Here is a 22,929-nt window from a genome sequence, read left to right as displayed (position 1 = left end):
TAGAAAGCTTTCATAGCAGCTGTTGCAAAGGTTCTAACCAGTGGGATTAACCAATACCCTGCAGGCAGGGCAGGTCTCAGGTAAAACAATGATTATGTAAATAGACTACAGCATCAAGCAATGCAGGGGAGCTGGCGTAATGCCCAATAAATGTGTCCTTGAGCCCCACTTCTCCAGAGCTCAGCTCCACTAGGGAAAGAGTGAGACAAGCTGGGAGTATGGATCAACCTATAAATGTCCATGTTCAGCAGGAAAGAAATCACAGAAGCCAGACCTTCCACCTTCTGCACTTCAGAATGACCATGGGTCCATTCTCCCAGAGGGATAAAGAATAGGAAAGCTATCAAGGGAAGGAATGGGATATGGGGTTCTGATAGTGGGAATTGAGTGGAGTTATATCCCTCTTATCCTATGGTTTTTGTCAGTGTTTCTTTTTATAAATAAAAAATTTCTAAAGTGAAAGCCAAAAAAAGAAAACAAAATAATAAACAAAAATTTTTTTTCAGTATGTTTTATTTGTCAGTCCATTGGTGGGAAAACAGCTCTGCATACTCTTATGCCCACCTCCACACTTGCACAGTCAAAGCCTTGGGCCTATAACATTTCTTTATCAAGAGATAAGAAACCTTCACGGCCTGGGCAGATATCATGACCTCATGTAGGAATAGCTGTTACTGTATCAAACCCAATGTGAGTGACTCCCTTTTTCTTCTTAAACATGTGCATCAGATGGCCCCTAGTCAACTCACCACTCTGTTCTCTACAGGGAACTAGGGGTAGGTATAGACACACAGGGTAATTGTCCTTTGTCTTCCAGGAGGGCCTGATACTCACTATTGGAGTTTCTCTTGCTCTTTCTCTTCTCTTTATAAATAAAGCATTGCTTCACCCTGCTTTGTTTTCTTTGCTGACCCCATGCCAACATACAGTGACTGACATTTTTTTTTCCTATCCTCTATGAAGACAGATTCTTCACCAGGTACTGGCTGTTGTTTCTTCTTGATACCTATGATACCTTAGGGGTGTGTTTTGATTGACTTTTATATCAAGTATGGGGTTTACTGAGAGTCTTTTGATCCCTATGAATGTCCAATAACTTCTGCACTGTTGTTTGAAAAGTAAAACACTGCTATGGAGTTAGTTTAGTGGTAGTGCACAGGACTAGTGTGAGGTTCCAAGTTTGACTCCATATATATGACATCACATATATCAGAACTGATCTAGTCCTCCCCCCTTTCCTCTCTCTCTCTTTCTGAAAAAGAATGAAAAGCTTATCCTTTCCCCATGGAAACATTGTTGGTAACTTTTTAAAAAGAATCAATTGGATATGTTTAGGTGGTTTGGTTCTGAGTTCTCTATTTAGCTCCATTGATTTGTATTTCTCTCCCTCTGCGAATGCCACACAGTGTTGATTGCTGTAGCTATAAACTTTAAATATTAGGTAGAAAGAGTGATTGCTCCCATTTTGCTTTTCTCACTCTAAATTGGTTTTGCTACTCTAGGATTTGTACCTTTTGTATGAATTGCAGAATGAGCTTGCCCAAGTCTACAGAAAAACCTTGCATGGATTTTTATAGGAAATGTATTAAACCTATAAATCAGTTTGGATAGAATTGGCATTTTTGCTATATTGAATGTTCTAATCCATGAGCACAAGATGTCTCGAGACTTATTTGGGTCCTTTAAAAATTGTTTTGTTAACATTTTGCTATTTTTAGCATACAGATGCTATACAAATTTTGTTAAGTGTATATTTTCATTTCCTTTGGTGTGCCTGCTGATGTTATTGTGTTTTTTAATTTCTACTTCTGCATATTTATGGTTAGAACATAAAGATGGAATTGATTATTCTGTGTTGAACATGCATCATGCGACTTTGCTGAACTACTATGAGTTCTAGGAGTGCAAAAAGATATTCCCTTAGATTTCCTACCTTGACAATTATGCCATTTGAAAATATAAACATTTTCTTTCTAATATATTTTTCTAACATATATTTCTAACATATATTTCTTTCTAATCTGCAGATCTTTTATTCCTTCTGTTGTCTAATGCAGTGACTACAATTTCCAGTTATTATGCTGGATACAAGTTATGAGAGTGTACATCCTTGCCTTCTTCTTAACCTTTGAGGGAAGCATTCAATCTTTCAGCACTAAGTATTTCTAAAAATTTTTTTTTTCAGGGGCCGGGCAGTAGCTCAGAGGGTTAAGTGCACATGGAACAAAGCACACGGACTGGGTTGAAGATCCCGGTTCCAGCCTCTGGCTCCCCACCTGCGGGGGGTGGGGTCAATTCACAAGCAGTGAAACAGGTCTGCAGGTGTCTCTTTCTATCCCTCCGTCTTGCCCTCCTCTCTTGATTTCTCTCTGTCCTATAAACAACAACAACGGCAATAAGGGCAACAAAATAGGAAAAATAGCCTCCAGGAGCAGTGGATTCGTAAAGATGCACCAAGCCCCAGCGATAACCCTGGAGGTAATAATAATAATAATAATAATAATAATAATAATAATTTTTCATAATTTATGGGGGAATAATGGTTTACACTCAATAGTAAAAGACAGTAGTTTGTACATGTGCAACATTTCTCAGTTTTCCACATAGCAATCTACCCCCCCAGATCCTTCTTTGCCATCATGTTCCAGGATGTGAACCCACCCCCCCCAGAGTCCTTTACCTTGGTGCATGACACCAACTCCAGTTCAAGTTCTGCTTTGTGTTTTCCTTTCTGTTGTTAAAAAATGAGAGAGAGAGAGAGAGAGAGAGAGAGAGAGAGGAATATCAGAGCAATCTTGGAGGTCAAGCTCTGAACAAATGCTTATCTTATTATTATTTTTTTTTTGCCACCAGTATTACTGCTGGGGCTTGGTGCCAGCACTAGGAATCCACTGCTCTCCGTGGCTATTTTGTTCTTTTTTTTTTTTTTTTATTTTATTAGATAGGACAGAAAGAAATTGAGAAAGGACAGGGAGATAGAGGGAGAGAAAGAAAGATATCTGTGATCTGCTTCTTCCCTAGTGAAGGAGCCACTGCAGGTGGGGGGGTGGCTGGGGGGGAGGGGCAGCTGGAAGCTGGGTACTTGTGCTTGGTAATATGCCCCCTTAGCTGGGTGCACCACCACTCCCCCCCCACACACATATCTGTTAAGTTCAGAATTCTAGTACTGTGTCACCTCCCAAGACACTAAGTATTTTTAAAACTTTAATTTAATTATCCTTATTTTTACCACCAGGTTTGTTGCTGTGGCTCTCTGCCTGCACAGCAAATCCACTGCTCCAAGTGGCCATTTTTTCCATTTTCCCCTTTCTTTTATTTCTAAAAATAGCCCTTTGAAGCCATTCTTCTTCTTTTTTTGTTTGTTTAGTATTTTATTTATTTTATTTTTGAGAGAGATGAAGAGAAAGACACAGAGAGAAACACCAGAGCACTGCTCAGCTCAGGCTTATGATGGTGGGGGGGGGAGAATCAAACCTAGGATTTCAGAGCCTCAGGCATGACATTCTTTTTGCATAAATAACCATTATGCTATCTATCCCTCCCCACCTTTCTTTTATTTCTAAAACAGAGAGAAATCGAGATGAGAAGAGAGGAACAGACAGACAGATACTGGCAGTACTGCTCCCCCAATTCACGAAGCTTCCCCTATTGGCAGAGTACAGGGATTTGAACCTGGGTCCTGTGCATGGTGATGTATGTACTCAACTGGGTGTGCCACTGTCCAGTCCAAAGAACTTTTTTGTCATTGTCAGGGATTCCTCGTTCCAAGATGACTTCTTTAGATAGAATGAGGCAGAAACAGAAAGAGAGAAAGACACTACAGCATCAAAGTTTGTTCCAGTGCAATGGTGAGCAGGCTTAAACCTGAGTCCTGTGCACAGCAGACCAGGCTCTTCCCCAGGTTAATTATCTTGTTGGCCCACCACTTAGTATGATTGATGCTCTTTGTAGGTTTTTTTTTTTTGTACATGAATTGAGCACAAGCTCATACTATATCAAATGATGTATGTGCTCATGGGTTAGAAGAGTCAACGTAGGGGGCTGGGCTGCCGGGCTTTGCTTGAGGGTGTTTCTTCCCAGGCACGTGCTCTCCGGGTTGGAGAGAATTTGACTGGAGCCAGCCTAGGCTGTTGCTTACTCAACTACATGGGAGTGGAACTAGGAACTCTCATGGCTGAGTTGGAACTCAATATGCCCTCTTTTACTGATCAGATACATGACCTTTTATGTATCCCTTCACCAGAAGTGGCAAGGAGAAAGGAAATGACTAGGAGAGGGGGCGGAGCAAAAAAAGAGCACGAACAGAACATAGAAAGCTTCCATCTAACCAGTGGGGATTAAACCAATACCCTGCAGGCAGGGCGGGTCTCAGGCAAGACAGTGATTATGTAAATAGACCACAGCATCAAGCAATGCAGCAGACCTAGCGTAATGACCAACACTGGGCTGTAGCATGACGGGTTAAGTACACATGGTGCTGAGCACAAGGACCCGCCTAAGGATCCCTGTTCGAGCCTCCAGCTCCCCACCTGCAGGGGGGGTAGCTCTGCAAGCCCTAAAACAGGTCTTCAGGTGTCTATCTTTCCTCTAGGTTTTCCCCTCCTCTCTCAATTTCTCTCTGTCCTATCCAACAACGACGACAGCAATAACAATGATAAACAACTACGGCAACAAAAGGGAAAAAATAGCATCAGGAGTAGTGGATTTGTAGTGCAGGCATGGAGCCCCAGCAATAACTGAAGGCAAAAAAAATGTGTAACACTAGAATTAGGGTTTTTTTTAATGCAGTATATTTTGTTTATCAGATTTTAAATTATGGATTTAATTTCTTTGATGGACATAAGAATATCAACTTGTCATTTTCTTTTTAAAAAATTTTTAAAGGTTTTCTTTTTTTAAAAAATTTTTAAAATTATATTTATTTATTGGATAGAGACAACCAGAAACTGAGAAGGAAGGAAGAGATAGAGAGGGAGCGAGACAGAGAGACACCTGCAGCTCTGCTTCACCACTTTCAAAGCTTTCCCTCTGCAGGTGGGGACCGGGGGCTAAAACCCAGGTCCTTGTGCACTGTAAGCACTGTGCTCAACCAGGTGCACCACCACCCGGCCCCTAACTTGTCATTTTCAACTTGGCTGTGTTTTAAAGTTTGAATATCTTTGAAGAATTGATGCATTTCCTCTAAGTTGTCTAATTCATATGGACAGAGTTATTTCTAGTATTCCCTTATTATCTTTTGATGCTTGCATGATATATATATCCTATTTTATGCTTAAGTTGTTTCTTCTTTTTTGTCTTTGTCAGCCTTGTTAGAAATTTGTTCACTATATTGCTGTTTTTTCCCTCAGAATCAACTTTTTGTTTCATTCTTTTTAAAAACTATTTTCTTGTTTTCAATTTCATTGTTTTATACTCTTGTTTTTATTAATTGATTTATTAGTGACTTCTGTCTCATTGGTTTGGGATTATTTTGTTCTTCTAGTTTCTTGGGATCAAGTGATATCATTTATTTGAGAAACTTCCTTATTTCTAAGGCAAGCATGCAGTGTCAGAAGTTTCCTCCTCAGTACTACTTTGGGTACTCATCACAAAATTTGATCTGATGTATTTTAGAATTTACTCAGTTCAAGATATGTGAAAGAAATTTCCTTTTAGACTTCTTTTTTGGACCATGGATTACTTAGATGGGTTCTGTTTGGGTTGGTGGGCAGTAGCACAGAGGGTTAAGCACATGTGGTGCAAAGCACAAGGACCAGAGTATGGATCCCGATTGGAACCTGGGGCTCCAATCGGGATCCCAATTGGAACTCCCACATGCAGGGGAGTCTCTTTACAGGCAGTGAAGCAGGTCTGCAGGTGTCTATCTTTCTCTCCCCCTTTCTGTATTCCCCTCCTCTCTGTTTCTCCCTGTCCTATCTAACAATGACGACATCAATAACAACAACAGTAACTACAACAACAATAAAAAACAAGAGCAAGAAAGGTTCTGTTTAACTTTAAGTTTTGAGGTATTGTTATGTTTCTGTCACTGATTTCTGATTTGATTCCATTGTGGTTAGTAAACATGTTATTTCAATGACTTTTATTTATAATTTTTTTGAAGTTTATATTGTGTGCCAGGGCATAGTCTATCTTGGCAAATGTTCCATAGACTCTTGAACATAATGCTCACTATGCTGTTGTTGGGTGATGTGTGTTACGTGTGTCACTTAAGTCCTGCTGGTTGGTAGTCTTTTTCAAAACTTTTACATCCTTGATGTGCCAGTTTGTGAGAAAAGGAGGTTCGAAATCCTCAACTATAACTAAAGGTTTGATCATTTTTCCTTTTAGCTCTGCCCACTTTTATTTCATTTGTTTTGAGAGTCTGTATTTTGGTGCATATAGGATCATACGTTAAACGTCTAAGTCATATCATAGCTTTTTGCTGAAACACCTCTCAATAAATCTCTATTTCATTCAGAACTCTAGATAAAATGATTATCTAGTAATCTATAAGGCTCTGAGAGGTGTGGTTCCTCCTTACCACTTTTCTTTATTTCCCACAATTCTCCCCTTTCCTTATGAGCTCCTGCCACAGGCTCCTTGGTGTTTCTTAAGCCAAACATGCACACTGCTTACTTAGGACCTTTGTTCTAACTCTCTGTCTTGATAGGAGTGAAACTAAGCTAACCGTGTCAGACAAAGTAAGGACTACAAAAGCTGAATAAGGGCAAGAGACTGGCTTACTTTAATGATGACTCTTTAGTCACTGCCAAGGCACTCCATCACCTGGGGTCTTAGTCAGGGAGCCCTAGAGTTTTGATACAGACACGATGGGCCTAGACCTCTCACACATCACTCTTGCCACTGTCACTGGTCATCTCCATTAGGAACAACATAATGGGCCCCTTTGTGGGCCTCTATAGGGCCTTGCCCTCAATGTGGATCAATAAGGGTAGGGAAAGTTCCATTCTCTGAAGAGAGGTTGGACACAAAAGCTACCTACTACCGGAGGAAGATGGGTCCTGAAATTAGTGCAGCCTGGAATGTTCCTAACAGTAACTATAGAATGCGATCCCAGACCTACAGGGATGCAGAGGTTGCATAGGCTCCTGTGCTGACTATGACCCTCAGATAAAACCAGTGGATTTTACAGTTAACAATATTTATATATTTTCCCCATGTTTGGGGTATACTCTCTTCTCTGATCCAGCTTTCTAGTCTTTTTTCCAACTATGATACCATCTCCCCAGACAATAAACTGGGTTTGCCTGCATATTAGCTGTTAGGCTCAGGCAAAAACTAGTAAAGTCATGGGCCCCTGGGAATATACCTAAAAGAAACCTATTAGCTTTTTCCAAAACAGACGCCCCAATCTTCATCTACAATATTTTTGCCTTTAGGTTCATGAATAGCCAACAACTGATTCTGCTTTATATCTTACCTCTTTTTCAGCCACCAGGTTCCAGGTGATACCATGATGCCAACCTGACTTCTTGAGCAGAGGACCCCCACCATGTGTCTTGGAGCCCTGCATCCCCAGATCCCTGTCAGACTAAGAAAAGAAAGAGACAGGCTGGGAGTATGGATCGACCTGCCAATGCCCATGTTCATCAGAGAAGCAATTACAGAAGCCAGACCTTCCACCTTCTGCATCCCACAATGATTCTGGGTCCATACTCCCAGAGGGATAAAGAATAGGAAAGCTATCAAGAGAGGGGATTAGATATGGACCTCTGGGGGTGGGCAATGTGTGGAAATGTACCCCTATTATCCTATGGGCTTGTCAATGTTTCCATTTTATAAATAAAAAGTAATAAAATAAAAAAGAGAGGGAGAGAGAAAACTAGACACCTGCAGACCACCTTCACCGCTTGTGAATCAACCCTCCTGCAGGTGGGGAACCAGGATCTTTGCGCGGGTGCTTGCATTTTGTATTATGTGCACTTAACCTGGTGTGCATTGCCTGGCCCCTCCTTTGTTGTTGTTGTTTTTAAATGGAATTCTTTAATTTTTTAGATGGAAGAATATATATATATTTAAAAGAAAGATGCATAGAGGAGAGAGGGAGTGGGGTGGGGTGGGACTCAACTCTGACTCATAGTGTTGCTAGGGATTGAACCTGAAACCTTAGAGCTTCAGGCTTGGAAATTTTCTGCAGAACCATTATGCTCTCTTCCCAGGCCTATCTTTTTTTTTTTGTTTCTATGTGGTCTATTCAAATGTATTGATTCCAGATCTCTCTCTCTCTCTCTCTCTCTCTCTCTCTCTCTCTAAGCACGATCAGTTCATTCTGTTTTTATCTCTCATGTCCTTACCACTGATTCAGGCAATTAATAAAAATCTAATGATGATAAAAAAGACAGGGCTTTAATACCCATTTCACAGATAATTGTGATGCTGAAGTAGCAAATGAGACCAGAGAACCAACTATTCAGAAAAGGAGCGTCTTTATTTTATTATTTTAAAATTTTATTAGTTACTTAATAATGATTAACAAGACTGTAAGATAACAAGGGTACAGTTCTCAACATTGGAGTTCTGTGTCCCACCCGCTATATTGGAAGCTTCCCTACTCTTTATCCCATTTGGGGAGTATAGACCAAAAACTTTTTTTTATTTTTCATTTAATTTATTTATAAAACAAAAAATAGAAAATATAGACAAAACCATAGAATAAGAAGGGTGAACTTTCACACATTTTCCACCATCAAAATTCCATATCCCATCCCCTCCACTGGAAACTTTCCTGTTATCTCTCTGGGAGTATGAACCCAGGATCAGCACGGGATGCAGAAGGTGGAAGGTCTGGCTTCTGTAATTGCTTCTTCACTGAACGTGGGTTGATCCATACTTCCAGCCTATTTCTATCTTTCCCTAGTGGGGTAGGGCTCTGGAGAGGTGGGGTTACAGGGTACATTAGTGAGGTCATCTGTCCACTCTAACCACACATGGGCACCCACTTGAGGCTGTAGAACTCTCAACTGTAGATTTTGACTTCAGTTGGGTGTCTCTCTGTAATGAATATGTAACCCTAGTAACTATAGTAACCATAGTATGCCTGCGTAGTGTGATAAAGACAGAGACATATGTATACACAGGATAAGATGTCAACCTGGAACCTGATTGGCCAGTGGAGATTACTTTGAAACCAGAGGCAAGCTAAGTATAAGTAAAGGCTCAGAAACCAGCTGCATGAAGCACTTTCACTGTTACTGACTTGGATGCTGCAGGTGCTGCTAAAGACTTAAGCACATGCAGCTAGGCTAAGTAACCGCTCCCCAGCTTCCAGAGACCCTCCAGTCTGGCAAGATAGCGGATGGTGACCACGTCGTGAGCCTTACCTGCGAACAGCTACTAGTAAGGAGAGATATCGGGTTGACTGTGTGTTGTGTGAATTGTGTGAACCTTCTGTGGCATCTAAAAATAAGTAAAAAATTATTTCTTAACCTTGACATGCTCTCCGAGTGAGTCCTTGCTCTAATTCCTTGCTTGTGACACACACTCTCTCTTTTTTAAAATTTTTATTTATAAAAAGGAAACACTGACAAAAGCCATAGGATAAGAGGAGTACAACTCCACACAATTCCCACCACCAGAACTCCGTATCCCATCCCCTCCCCTGATAGCTTTCCTATTCTTTATCCCTCTGGGAGTATGGGACCCAGGGTCATTGTGGGATGCAGAAGGCAGAAGGTCTGGCTTCTGTAATTGCTTTCCCTCTGAACATGGGTGTTGGCAGGTCGATCCATACTCCCAGTCTCTTTCCCTAGTGTGGTGGAGCTCTGGAGAAGCAGGGCTCCAGGACACACTGGTGGTGTCGTCTGTTCAGGGAAGTCCAGCTGGCATCACAGTAGCATCTGGAACCTGGTGGCTGAAAGAAGAGTTAACATATAAATCCAAACAAATTGTAGATTAATCATGAACCTAAAGGCTGGAATAGTTCAGACAAAGAGTTGAGGTCTCCGTTTTGTAGATAGTTAGTAGACCTATTTTAGTTGTATTCCAAAGGGCCCATGTATTTATTTGTTGTTTTGGGAGGAGAAGTGATTCTATTTCAGTTATTCCATGGCCAAGCCTCCCGGAAGTCAATTTCTTTTCCCGTTTATAATCTTGAGATATCTTGTGTAAGTCTGTGTACATCTTAGGCAAGGAAAATTATAAGGCTTTTCAAATTCTGGTTTGTTTCTCAGCACAGTTTGTACAGATGAAATTCTATGGCCTGGTCCTTGGATATTATGCTAACTTTATCTCTGAATTTCAGCCATACTCAGTGGTCTTACATCAGATATGTTCTCTCTGCTTCATTTCTCCCTGCTCCTTATCTGTCTTTACTTCCTGGAGAATTATTATTTTCAATGTTTGGAACATTGTTCTTTGCACACTAACCCTCACTCACTGATCTGAATCATTGGCATCAATGAAAGTTTGACTTGAGGTTACTTTTTTTTCTTTAAACTATGATAGTGCATTTTATTTTTCCAGTATGGTAATATATTAAGTTAAATTCTTTTCTAAAAAGTTTGTCAATATTTATTAAATTTGGTTTACAGTTTTAATTTTAATAATTTTATTAAAATTGGGACTTGGTGCCAGCAGTAAGAATCCACTACTCATGGCAGGCATTTTTCCATTTTTTTCTTTTCTATTTTATTCAATAGGACAGAGAGAAATTGAGAGGAGAGAGAGACAGAGAGAGAGAGAGAACTGTAGATCTACTTCACCACTTGGGAAGCATCTTCTCTGTAGATGAGCAGTGGGAGAGCGAACCCAGGTCCTTGCACATGATCATATGGGCCCTTAACTGGGTGTGCCACCAACCCACCCCCCCTTTTTTGTTATTGTTGTTTTACAATTTTTTCCCACAGAACACTGCTCAACTCTGGCTTTTGATGGTGCTGGGGATTGAACCTGGGACCACAGAGCCTCAGTTATGAAGGTCTTTTTGCATAACCATTATGTAGTTTCCACAGACCAAAAACTTTTTTCCGTTCTTTGTCTTCCTTCTTTTCTTTCTTTGCCACCAGGCCACTGCTCCATGTGGCCTTCTTTTTTCTTTCACCCCCCCCCCATTTTATTGGATAGGATAGAGAAAAATTGAGAGAGGAGGGGGAGATACAGAGGGCGAGAGAAAGAGAGACACACGCAGACCTGCTTCACCACTCTTGAAGCATTCTCCCTGAAGGTGGGCAGTGGTGGCTCAAACCCAGATCATGCACAAGGTAATATGTGTGCCTCAAAGGGTGCTTCACCACCTGGCACCCACAGGGTAGTATTCCACTGAACGTATCTCCCATATGTTATTTATCCAGTTATCTGTCACTGGGAATTTAGGCTGATTCTATATTTTGACTGTTGTGAACAGAGCAGTTATGAACACAGTGGTATGTGTATCCTTTAAAATTACTGTTTTTTTATTTTATTTATTTTTTCCCTTTTGTTGCCCTTGTTGTTTTATTGTTGTAGTTATTATTGTTGTTGTTGGATAGGACAGAGAGAAATGGAGAGAGGGAGGGGAAGACAGAGAGAAGGAGAGAAAGATAGACACCTGCAGACCTGCTTCACCGCCTGTGAAGCGACTCCCCTGCAGGTGGGGAGCCGGGGTTCGAACCGGGATCCTTATGCCGGTCTTTGTGCTTTGCGCCACCTGCGCTTAGCCCACTGTACTACAGCCCGACTCCCAGAATTACTGTTTTTTTTTTTTGTGCCCAGATGATCTACAAGCATGGAAAATCCTTCACTTTACTTGTCAGAGAAATCCAAATTAAGATCACACCTCATACCTGCAAGAATGGCCTATACCAACAAATTAGGCAATAACAAGTTTTGACAAACATGTGGAGACAAAGGAACTCTGTTATACTATTAGTGGGAGTGCAAGCTGGTACAGCCATTATGTAAAAAGAAGTTTGGAGAGTCCTTAAACAAATAAAAATGGAAATAGCTCTGATCCAGCAATACCTCTCCTAGACATACATCCAAAGGACAGGAAAACACTAATTAGAAAATATGTTACCTCTTCAAAGAAAACTTCCTTGATTTCCCAAGTACTAATTCAACCTCTCTATTTTGTGTTCTCAGAACACCACGTACTTCCTCCTTCGTAACAATGAGTTACGGTTTAATTAATTGTTTCCTTACTTGATTCCTTGACTTGGCTGTAATGTCTAAGATTATAGACCCTATTTGTCTTTGACTTTGTCTCCCCATAGATTTAGATAGCAAGAGGGCTGACACAACACATAAATGTACTGTATTTCTTTCCACTTTCTTACTATTCTTTTTTATTTATTTTATTTTATTAATTTATTATTATATAGAAACAGACATTGAGAGAGGCAAGGGAGATAGAAGGGGACAGAGACAGAGATACCTGCAGCCCTGCTTCTCCATTTGTGAAGCTTCCCCTTTGCAGGTGGGGACTAGGAGCTTGAACCTGGGTCCCTGTGCACTGCAATGTGAGCACTTAACCAGGTGTGCTACCACCTGGCCCCCTATTGTTTTTTTAAGATTTTATTCATTTATTTATTTATGAAGAACATAGGTGGAGAGAGAGAGAAAGAACCAGATATCTCTCTGGTACATGTGCTGCTGGGGATTGAACTCGGGACCTCATGCTTGTGAGTTCAATGCTTTATTCACTGTGCCACCTCCTGGACCACCTTCATACTCTTCTTTATGCATCTATTGGAATCATTAGTAGGGTGCGCAAGAATTGAGACAGTAGGTAAGAAACATAAGCACAAAGTGCTAGGTATGCCAGCCACTTGCAACCCCTTTGAACTATTTAGAATTATTACTGATTTCTAAGAATAAATGGGGTTCTCTATCAGGCATTTTCCTGATATATGCATATCAGGCATATGCATTGTCCAAATCTTCGATCACTAACTGACTGAGCACTGTATGTTGAGTCCCTCCTCCTTATTTCCTCTCCTTGCAACATACCAGAACCACGGCATACTGCTAGGGAAAGAAAGAGACAGGCTGGGAGTATGGATTGACCTGCCAATGCCCATGTTCAGCAGGGAAGCAATTACAGAAGCCAGACCTTCCACTTTCTGCATCCCACAATGACCTTGGGTCCATACTCCCAGAGGGATAAAGAATAGGAAAGCTATCATGGGAAGGGATGGGATATGGAGGTCTGGTGGTTGGAATTATGTGGAGTTGTACCCCTCTTATCCTATGGTTTTGTCAATATTTCCTTTTTAAAATGATAAAAAAGAAGAACTAGAGTATATTTACTTGCTCTGGCCTCAGGAAGTATGATCTGACTGTTGTTAGGAAAAGGGAGAGGTATAGTATACTCTGAGGTGCCACTTAATTGTAAAAGGACAGCTAATGTGCTTGGGAGATGACTATTCCCATAAGAACATTTGTCAGGCAGTATGATTATGACTAAGTATAACTTTCCAGGCTACGAGTGGCCTTGAGACTGCAGAAAGGATCCAGTAGAACACGGCATGTCACGAAGCAGCCCAGGGATAGTGGATGTCAACAGCCTGGCTCAATTAATCCTTGGAAACACAGCTAGAATTAATGGGGAACATGGTGCAAGTTGATCGACACTTCTGAAAGGTGAAATTCTTTTCTGTTCCCATTAAGTGTGTTTAAGGCCATTAGCAGAAATTGAAATAGAGAAATATGACCTTTCATGTGGTTGATTCAGAGACTAAGAAGATAGACGAGATGGAAATGCACTGGCAGCTTATAATAAGCACCTGGGTGGGGAGTGATAACTAAAGATTGAAAATTGACAAATGGGTCAAACTGGCAAAGACCAAGACAGAGAGGGATGAACTGCAGTTTGCAGGTACAGCTGATGAGGAGGAGGACTTAGAACATCTGCAATCCAGCAGGGTAGCCTAGTTTATGGATTCTTCTGAGAGTAGCTTGATTTGGGGAGGTAAAGGAGTGGAACAAGTTGGTCTAGAGCTGAAGAGATCACTTTGCAGATGTTGAAAAATCTATATGATTTAGTCTTACTTTGAAGCTTAGGACACCAAAGAAAAATTGTCAAGACTAAAAGTGAAGAGTTCTGAGAACTTCTCCAACTCTGCTCCCCCCCGACCCCCCACAGTTTTGATGTGGTTGAATGACTTAAATTTTCTGCATCCCAATGTTGGTTGTAACCTTCCAAGTGGCTAATACGAAAATTTTTTGAAAGCTATCAAACTACACAAATGTAAGAAATTATCATGGCCATCCAACTGAGTCCAGTGCAAACAAAATTGTTATCAGAAGCATTGTGAGATTTTAATTATTTCCTCTGATGGAGGTGAACATGTTTGCGGATAATATTGAATAGCAACAGTGCCCACATGATTTATCTGGGGATTTAGAGACACGCATACCCTGATATTTTGATGCAAGAAGGTTCAGAGACATGAAATGTACACCAGGAAGGAGACTTTTGATTTCCCTTGTCATTTTTGACGTGGTTCCAACCTAAATGCACTGGTGCTGAGAAGATGTGAATCACCAAGAGATTATGAGCAGAAGACCTGGGATAGTCTTTGCTGTAAACACCACAGAATCTTCAAACCAGATGTGGAATTTTTAAGGTGACAGTTTTCTTACCACTGACCTGAGTTGTCATGATTAAGTGAGAATTTTTTCCCCAGGGTTCACCAGAGACTAATGCTTTGAGTTGGAGTCACATACTGTTTAATATTATTTTATTTTTAGAGAGAGACAGAGAGAGAGAGAGAGAGAGAAAGAGAGAGATAGAGAGAGAGAGAGAGAGAGAGAGAGAGAGAGAGAGAGACCACAACACTGAGGTTTCCTTCAATGCACTGGGGGCTGGTCTTGAACTGTAAGCCATTAGTGACCCCAATAAAGAAAAGAAAAAGAAACTTGCCCATAGTCACATTAGTAGTAAAAGGCAAATGTTGGTGTTAAATCTGGGTATTACTTCTAGAGCTCACGTATAGAACCATTATATAAAATGTCCCGGAGTCAGGCAGTAGCACAGCAGGTTAAGCGCAGGTGGCGCAAAGCACAAGGACTACAGTAAGGATCCTGTAAAAGGCAGTAGCCTTGAATTTCCCTTTTTATGCAGAAGTTTTCAAGTTCCTTTTAGTATAAGTTGCTTGTAGTGTGAGATGGAAAATTCCTTGCCCTTTCCCCCTTGAAGAATAGGACCTAATCAGTAAGCCACCGGTTGTTTACCAAGACCCTGCAAACAGGCAGAGCTTATCAGGGCCTTTGCACTAGGAAATTATTTTCTAGGAAGGGGCAGCTGATGGCGGGGGATGTGTTGACCCTACCTGGCTAGATTCTTTTTTTTTTAAATATTTAATTTTATTTATTTATTCCCTTTTGTTGCCCTTGTTGTTTTATTGTTGTAGTTATTATTGTTGTTGTCGTCATTGTTGGATAGGACAGAGAGAAATGGAGAGAGGAGAGGAAGACAGAGAGGAGGAGAGAAAGATAGACACCTGCAGACCTGCTTCACCGCCTGTGAAGTGACTCCCTTGCAGGTGGGGAGCCGGGGTTCGAACCAGGATCCTTATGCCGGTCCTTGTGCTTTGCGCCACCTGCGCTTAACCCGCTGCGCTACAGCCCGACTCCCTATTCTTTTTTTTTTTTTAAGAAAGTATTAATTAACAAAACCATAGGGTAGGAGGGGTACAATTCCACACAATTCCTACCACCCATTCTCCATATCCCACCCCCTCCCCTCATAGCTTTCCCATTCTCTATCCCTCTGGGATCATGGACCCAGGGTCATTGTGGGTTGCAGAAGGTAGAAGGTCTGGCTTCTGTAATTGCTTCCCCTCTGAACCTGGCTAGATTCTATTGGTTGTGTGATTTTGCAATGTTTGAAACTAGCCCGCACTTTGCTTTGAATGGATCATGCTTTTGCTAAGTTTGAAATGATTGGATTTTGTGTTTTCTATAGCATGTTATTGGATATAGACTGATAAGGTGATGTGTTCCCCCTCCCTGAGTGTAGTCTGAATTCCTATAAATTGTGTGGTTTGAGCCTTGTTCAGGGTCGAGCTGGTAGACTGCTGTCAGTCACCACTCGGCCCGGATTCGAATTCGTGAATAAACATCTTTTGCTTTCTTGCAGTGGATGGTGGTTTGATTTTTGCTCCCTAACAGATCCCGGTTCGAGTCCCTGGCTCCCCACCTGCAGGGGAGTCTCTTCATAGGCGGTGAAGCAAGTCTGCAGGTGTCTGTCTTTCTCTCCCCCTCTCTGTCTTCCCCTCCTCTCTCCACTTCTCTCTGTCCTATCCAACAACAATGACATCAATAACAACAATAATAAGTACAACAATAATAAGTACAACAATAAAACAAGGACAACAAAAGGGAATAAATAAATAAAATAAATATATTTTTTAAAAAGATAAAATGTCCAAATACATATATGAAAGAACTCAAGGCTCTAGGAAGAAAGAAATGTGACCTGCTAAAGACCACTTAACTAAATAGTGACCCTATGTACCATTTGTTCTGGTCACCCTAGTATGTTAACAGCAAATGAAGAACACAACAAAATTTCCCTTTATAGATGTCTTGTAGTACTGGTGATGATTATAACCACATCAGATAATAACTTTGAGTATCTCTTATACACTAGACATAGTAATGCCTACTTAATGTGTAGACTAATGCATTCATTCATGGAGTGGATGTTTATTGAAAACTTACTCTACATAAGGCCATGTTATAGAAACTAGAGACACAGCTCTGACAAGACAAATTCATGTTTTCTACTAACTGGCTTAGACCGGGAATACTGAAAACAAGTAAGATGTTAGATAGTGATTCTGTTACAGTATAAATAAAACAGGGAAATTCAGTATAGAAGGAACTGGGTGGCATTTAGATTAAATGGGATAGTAGGGGAGGATTCTTATTATGTCTTTGCATGCCGTTAACAGTTCTATGAGTGGACACTAGGCAGCATCACTTTTCTGAGAGAGACAGAGAGACCACAGCACCAAAATTTCCCTCAGTGCAGTGGGGGGCTGGGCTTGAAACAGGGTTAAGACCATGACAATGTAGTGCCCTATCCAAGTGAGTTATTTCGGCAGCTTTGGTCAGTATCAATTTATTAGTATTTACAGAGTCAACTGTCTAAGGCTTGGCCACTGGAAGGCAGAGAATTAGGAAGGCCATTTTCATTATTAAGCCAAGGTAGTGCCTATGTAATTAAGAAAAACTGAAAATATTTCTTAGAATGTGTCCTTAAGAGAAGACAGTTGGTAGATGTTCAGCTTTACTGTGTGTGTGTGTGTGTGTGTGTGTGTGTGTGTGTGTGTGTGTGTGGAGTGGGGGGGGGAGGAATGGGACACAGAAATTAAAAAAGTAGAGAAGACAATTGGTGTGGCCAGGTGGTGGTGCATCTGGTTGAGTGCACATGTTACAATGCACATGGACCCAGGTTCGAGTTCCCGTCCCCATCTGCAGTGGGAAAATGCTGTGAGTGTTGAAGTAGTGCTACAGGTGTCTCTCTTTCCCTCTCTGCCTATCCTTTCCTCTGGATTTCTGGCTGTCTCTAGCCAATAAATAAATAAGGATAATTTTTAAAAAAAAGAAAGAGAAGACAGTTGGATAGGATAGGGCAGTTAAAAGAGCCATCCCAGAAAATGGGCTACTTGGAGGTAAGTAAATAGCATAATGGTTATGCAAAAAAGGTTTTCATGCCTGAGGCCCCAAAGGTCCCAGGCTCAAACCACAGCACCGCCATAAACCACAGCTGAGCAGAGCTCTGGTAACAAAATAAATAGATACATACATACATGTTTAGAGGAGCATCCTTTTAAAAAAGACTTTTTAAAATGTCATTTTGTTAATGATTTAATAGTGGTTTACAAGATCATAAGATTGCAGGGGTATAGTTCTATACTAGATTCACTGCTACAGTTCTATGTTCCAAGCCCTTCCTGTCCCCAAGGATAACCACCATTGTTTTCACAAAGTCTTAGAGAAAATTTGGCTACTTTTTTAAAAGCTCATGTGTTTCAGTTCTTTATATTGTAAATATGAGAGAAACCATACAGTTGTTGTTTTTCATAGAAATGCAGTTAATTTTGTCAAAAGATAGAAAATATAGCAGTAAGAGACCTTGAACACATAAAAAAAAAACCTAAAGGGTAAACTCCTTGACTTTACCCCTTGCCTCCTCTCCTCCACATTAAAACAAAAAAGCTTAGCCAGGGGCTGGAAGGTAGCATGATTGTTATGCTAAGTACTTTCATGCCTGAGGCTCCAGGGTTTCAAGTTAAAAGATCAGATCATTCTTCCTGACCTCAATTCTTTGTTAATTTTGGTTAAGCAATGATTTGTTTTTTAGATGACACATAGAATAATGAAAGAAGTCTCTGGACACAGTCTGAAGTGAAGCATGTTGAGGTGGCAATCGTTGTGTTGGTTAGGTTGTGATCGGCAGATGCAATATTATTTGATATGGATTGTGAGAGGCATACGGGAAAGTGGGCCCTATCCAATGGTTCCAGGACTGGGGGAAGTAGAGGCTCTATAGTGGAGATGTGAGGTTCCAGAGACTTCACGTGTGGAATGACAACCCTTCAGCTTCATTACTAGGGTGAGACCTTTCTTTTCATAGTATACTCTAATTCCATCTCAGGTGGTTCACTTTCTAACAAAGTCCCAAAACCTAGATATACACCAGTTTCTGTGAGAGAGAGCATATGTTCACATGTATCCATAAACTACTGCAAAATATATACCTGAAAGCAGAAGTACACTAGAGTTTGCAGTGAGTACCCCCCTAACACTTCCTCTCCACTATTCCAAGCTTTGGGTCCATGATTGCTCAACAACTTGTTTGGCTTCGTATGTTAACTCTCTTTTCAGTCACCAGGTTCCAGATGTCATCAGGATGCCGGCCAGGCTTCCCTAGACTGAAGACCCCACCAATATGTCCTGGAGCTCCACTTCCCCAGAGACCCACCCTACTAGGGAAAGAGAGAGGCAGACTGGGAGTATGGACCGACCAGTCAACGCCCTTGTTCAGCGGGGAAGCAATTACAGAAGCCAGACCTTCCACCTTCTGCAACCCACAATGACCCTGGGTCCATGCTCCCAGAGGGATAGAGAATGGGAAAGCTATCAGGGGAGGGGGTGGGTTATGGAGATTGGGTGGTGGGAATTGTGTGGAATTGTACCCCTCCTACCCTATGGTTTTGTTAATTAATCCTTTCTTAAATAAAAAAAAGTAAAACTTAAAAAAAAAGAAAAAGAAAGAATAACGAAGGAAAATATAGATAATTTGGGCATCACTAAATTTTAATATTTTTGTGCTTCAAAAGACACTGCCAAAAAGACAAGTCACTGAAAGGAGAAAAGGTAGAAATAATACATGTGCTAAGGGATTTGCATTAAGGAAATCCCTTTGATGGTGGATCAGAGCTATGGTGTCTCTCTTTCATCTCTGTCAAAAGGCCCTCCTCACCCTTCCCAGAATAAAGAATGAAAAATTGGCTTGGGAAGCTTGCTCAAGTCACAGGATCTCAGTGCCACGTTAAAAAAAATTAACAAAGGAAATATATATTACTCTGAAGAGGACAGAGAAGTGGCCCAAAGATTATGAAAAAATGAACAATATTATCAGCAATGAGGGAACTTCAAGTCAAAACCATGAGATAGAGTGCTGTGCCTATTACGGCGACTATATAAAAAAGATAGATAATAGAAAAGCGTTGTCAAGGATGTGGAGAAATTAGAACCTTCAGACTTACTGATCAGAATGTAAAAGAGTGAAACATCTTTGGAAAAGTTTGGAAGCTCTTCAAAACCTCACACAGTGTTATTATGTAACCTAGCAATCCCATGGCTTTATACCCACAAAATATAAAAGCATGTGGTCACACACAAATTCAAAAGAAGCTTCTTAATAGTAGTCCCAGAGTGAAAACAATCCAAATGTCCATGAATGGATGACAGATCTGATATATCCATATAGTGGAATACTACTTAGTCATAAAAAGAGATATAATACTGCCACATGCTACAGTTTGAACAACCTTTGACAATGTGTGCTGAGTGAAAGTATACAGGTACAAAAGATTGTGTATTATATGTTTCCATTTGTATAAAATGCCTAGAATGGAAATATATAGAGAGATAGCAAAAAAATCAGTCTAGTAGTTCCCAAGTTCTGGGAGTGAGGTAATGGGGGTGTTTTTTTGGAGTGATGAAAGTACTCTAAAATTGATTATTGGTGATGGTTGCCGAGCTCTGATGACAACAAATTAAACAGGTGAATTGTATAGTACCTGAATTATGTCTTAATGAAGATCTTGGAAAAAACACCAGCCTTTCTGAAGCATTTCTTGGTCTTCCAGATAGAGTAGTGACCCTATCTGTCTGTCTGTCTTGACCCTGTCTGTCTGTCTGTCTATCTACCTGATCTCTTTATCTCTCATAGTACTGTCAAGCTCTGGCTTATGGAGGTGCTGGGGATTGAACCTGGGACCTCAGAGCCTCTGACAAGAAAGTCTTTTTGCAGAACAATTATGCTGTTTCACTCATCCAGGGTAGCTAGCCTCTTTCCTTAAGTTCTCCAGCACTATGCACTCACACTTACAAGCCTGTATTGTGCTGCTTGCTCTATTTCAGGAACTCCCCAGAGTTAGAAAGCATGTTTTATTTGTTTCCTACTAACAAAAATGCCTCTACTCTTTCACTTGCTCTCTTCCTTTTACAGCCTCTGTCTCTCCTCCCTTCCCCACTTTTCTCACTCCAAATTTTTATTGAACATATACTGTGTGCAAAGGCAATGCACTAGTTCTTTGGGGATGCAATGGTGATGAAAGCAGCATTGCCTATATGCCCTTAGTGCCTATAGTCTACTAAGGAAAGCAGATGCTAAGTACTCATGATAAGTGCCCAGGAATAAAGCCTTTAACTGAGAGGTACGCACTAACCATAGTAGTTAGGAAAGAAATTCCTGATAGGGGCCGGGTGGTGGCACACTTTGTTAAACTCACATGTTACAATACACAAGTACCCAGGTTCGAGCCCTTGGCCCCTAACTGCAGGGGGAAAGCTTTGCAAGTGGTGAAACAGTGCTGCAGGTGTCTTTCTTTCTCTCTCCCTCTCTGTGATGCCCTTCCCTCTTGATTTTTGGCTACCTCTATCCAATGAATAAAGACAATTTTTTAAAAAATCTAAAAAAGAAATTCCTGATAGTGCATTTTTTTATTTTTAAAAATTGCCACCAGGGTTATTGCTGTCATTATTATTATTATTATCAGTGGCAGCACTATGAATCCACTGCTCCCAGCGGCCATTTTTTCCCCTTTTCCCCTAATACTTTATTTGATAGGACAGAGTGTATTTGAGAGGGGGTGGGGAGCTAGGAAGAGAGAAAGAGACAGCTGCAGACCTGTTTCACTGCTCATGAGGCATCCTCCCTGAAGGTGAGGAATGGGGGCTTAACCTTAAGTCCTTCTACATGATATTGTATGTGTTCAACGGAGTGTGCTACAGGCTAGTCCACCCCCCTGGTGTTATTTGATTTGAAACATGAATAACTAGTAAGATGACCAGTTGTGGAGGCAGGAAAACAGCATAATGATGCCCTGAGGTGAGGAAAAGTTTGGCATCTTGGAAGAAGAGAAGAATGGCAGTTTGATTGCAATATTAAGAGTGAAGGTGCCAGAGAAACAGGATGGGTCATGGTTGAAATGAAACTTTGGAGAACAAGAGAAATGAGGAATTTGTTGGCTAGGTTAATTAATTTGTACTTTGTACCAAAGTATGGCTCTCTGTGTGTGTGTGTGTGTGTGTGTGTGTGTGTGTGTGTGTGTGTGAGTGAATGTGCATGTGCGTGTGTGTGTATGTCCACATGTGCCTGTGTGTTTTAAAATCTCTTTTGCAGTTGTGCACTGGACAATGTTTTGGATGAAGGAGAAGAAAGAGTATTACCCTTGGAATCACCCAGGCAATTAATGATGATGTGTAGTTGCAGGCGGTACTGAGTGATGTGAATGTATTTGAGGAATTATCTAACAGGGTAGAATCATTTAATACAGTGTTATAAAATGTGGAGAGGGAAAAGGACCTCAAGATTGATTCATAATATTAAGCTTGGTTAAGTCAAGGAACAGAAGTGACATTAACATGGTCAAGTCAAGGAACAGAAGTAACATTAACATCAACAAAGAACATAGGAGGCAGGTTTGAAAGGGTGTGAAAGTGTGCTTTCTTTTTGACACGCTGAGGTAAAGCTACACATTGGAATTTGAGGTGAAGTAGTTCAGTCAGAAACAAGTGATGAGGTTGGAGGAAAAGTTCAACTGTAGGTCACTTGCCTTTCCATGAATAAGGCTCAGGTTTGACCCCTGGTAACACATGGGGAGTGCTAGCATGGCACTGAGGGGGAAGCTCCTTTGCTGTGGTGTTTCCCCTTCTCTATTTGTCTACCCAGCTATTCATTTGTGTATATGAAAAAAAAAGGACCTTGAGCAGTGGAACTATTCATGTGAAAGTCCCCGGCAACTCCAGAGAACAAATAAAATAAAGAAATCAAGTGATACATGTAGAGCTTAGGAAAGATATTTGAGATGGATGTCTTGGATAGAACCTGAAGAACTCATGTTAAGTGAGATATGCCAGGAAAAGGATGAATGCCAGATGACCTCACTCGTAGGTGGAACTTAAGAAACAAATAAAAGGAAATTACAGGTGAAACATAGACTAGCTGTGGGGGTAGAGGGATAGCATAACGGTTCTGCAAAAGACATTCATGCCTGAGGCTCTGAAGTCCCAAGTTCAGTCCCCAGAACTACAATAAGCCAGAGCTGTGCAGTGTTCCGGTAGGGAGAAAAAAAACAGAAAAGAAAAGAAAAGAAAAGAAAAGAAAAGAAAAGAAAAGAAAAGAAAAGAAAAGAAAAGAAAATAGGCTAGCTATGATCTTTTGCAGCCTAGGACATTAAAAGAGGGGGTGGGTATTGAGAAGGTGTT

General features: G+C 40.9%; 1 long non-coding RNA gene across 1 annotated transcript in view; it reads right to left on the bottom strand.

The window, feature by feature from the left end:
* LOC132535807 (uncharacterized) overlaps nt 1-22,929 on the bottom strand; it is a 651,000-nt gene that overhangs the window by 473,390 nt on the left and 154,681 nt on the right. Inside the window, exon 2 of the long non-coding RNA XR_009547540.1 lies at nt 9,644-9,853. This is a non-coding gene — a long non-coding RNA (uncharacterized LOC132535807). The remainder of the gene's footprint in view (nt 1-9,643; nt 9,854-22,929) is intronic.

Source organism: Erinaceus europaeus, chromosome X (genome assembly GCF_950295315.1).
Source record: "Erinaceus europaeus chromosome X, mEriEur2.1, whole genome shotgun sequence".
NCBI lineage: Eukaryota > Metazoa > Chordata > Mammalia > Eulipotyphla > Erinaceidae > Erinaceus > Erinaceus europaeus.
Note: the sequence above shows the minus strand (reverse complement) of the source record. Positions and strands in the feature narration are given on the sequence as shown.